This window comes from Gadus chalcogrammus, chromosome 22 (genome assembly GCF_026213295.1).
Source record: "Gadus chalcogrammus isolate NIFS_2021 chromosome 22, NIFS_Gcha_1.0, whole genome shotgun sequence".
Lineage (NCBI taxonomy): Eukaryota > Metazoa > Chordata > Actinopteri > Gadiformes > Gadidae > Gadus > Gadus chalcogrammus.
Genome location: NC_079433.1, coordinates 20052814 through 20054864, shown reverse-complemented (window position 1 = coordinate 20054864; position 2051 = coordinate 20052814).

The following is a 2051-nucleotide window of genomic DNA, read 5'->3' as shown; positions in this document are numbered from 1 at the left end:
GAGAGAGAGAGAGAGAGAGAGAGAGAGAGAGAGAGAAATGGTGAGGGTGACTAAGCAACTGAAAATAAAGTGGTATTCAAAGTGAGGAGAATTAAGAAGAGAGAAAAGCGTCAGAATGAGGCACTAGCAATAGATACAGACAGACAAACAGACAGACATAAACTGATACAGACAGACAGAAATAGATACAGATATCAGACATATACATACAGACAGACAAACAGAAAGAGCTCGACAGACATCAATGATCAAAATTAAGCAAAATTAAAGGGAGCAAAAGCATCTATACATATAAGCAATTTCTAAATATTTTAATGTTTCACCCATATGCCTTATTGAGACTGTTACTGTATTTTTCTGCATAAATCCATCTTGACTCATTATCCTTCCCATTAATGCTTTCCATATCTATCAGTGTGACAAGCCCAGCATGTAGGTTTATTTTCCCTCAATGGGAGAAATTAATTTATCACACACACATTTGGTATAACAAGAGAACATTTGAGCTTTTGTTCATTTCTCTTCATGCTGATTTCAGTGGCCATATCAGGACAACACTTTCTGTATTCACTCATTTAAAACAAAGCTGTTGCCTGATGCTGCCGTTGTAACAGTTAACCGTCCGGTTGGTTAATATAGTGGCTCTACAGTAAAACACCTTAAAAGCGCCTTACTTTGTATTGTCATAAATCATTGGATAAATTTTCAATTTCTATTCATGTTAACAACAAAATATATGCATTATAACTGAAACAACAAAAAAGTCCCTGTGTGCTTGATGAAGTGTTTGTGAGCCCACCAGCTCTGCGTGGATCTGTCTGCTCTAACTAACCAAACTAAAACTTTCCTTTGCTTCACCTCAAACCAACTGAACTCCAATCGGTCACTGCCTTTAGCATTTCATTTTTAATCCTTAAAAACACAAAGGGGCTCTTTGTAATACAGAGATTATTTTCAGTTGGCGATAGAAAACACTCCATAAAAGGGCACTTACATGTCATTTCATGTCATCCGTGTAATGTTGAAACAGCCTTTAAGTTGAACTCGCTAAAAAGTTCCCCTGTGTCAATTTCATGCACAACAAAACCCTCCATTGACAAATGTCACTTGGGCACTTGTGCTCCCATTAAGGAGTGGTGTTAAAGGGCTCACTATCGACCACGGCCTCATAGTAAGTAATGCATTAGCCGGCACATTATGAGAAGATTACATCTAGGTCTATTAGTTACTGCTGTGTGGCATGCAAATGGCCTTCCCAGGGGAGAGCAGGAAATCATTTTAAAACTCCAATAAGTTGCAAGCAGGGGCGAGTTACCCAGTAATCTACACCCCGGGCAGCAATGAGGCTGCATGCAATTAACGGGAAATAGACTTCAACACAGTAAACAAAAGAAAAACCCAAATCTCACTGTTAAGTGATGGGAAACAGAAAAGAGCAATGAGAACTGTTCTATGATTAGGTTTTTGGATGTGAAGACTATAAGAGGGTTAGCGTCTTGCTGAACACTTCACTAACTTCAGATGTACTGCACAAATGTGTTCATCTTTTTTTTTTTTGTATCCTGAGCCCTAAATGTGGCCTCTTCTCGATCCACTGAAGCTGTTATTTCACATGCAAAGATTGACCAGAGGATACAGATCAGAGAGAGGCACAGCCATTGCCCAAGCCAAACCATTGATTTAATAAGTTACTAACAAAGGAATAGTCAAACACTTACACAACACAGATAAATCTACACATAAACGGCTTTCTCTTCAACTGCTAAATAATTAACTTGTTCTCCTTGAGAAGGAAACAAGATAGATTAGACATCCCTCGGGATTATTTACTTTAGCATTATCTATATATTTTACTTTTATGTTATTGATTTTATATTTCTAATTTGAAGAGTAGTAGGCCTACATCATTTATATTTCATTCTGAATAATTTCCCAGGGGGGTCGGCCATCATTGTTGTGACGTTTTCATGGTATTCAATGTGCTCGTTTTAAAACTCCGCCCATTCATCTGAATGGAGGAAATACCCGTCAGTCGTCGAGACTGACGCGTA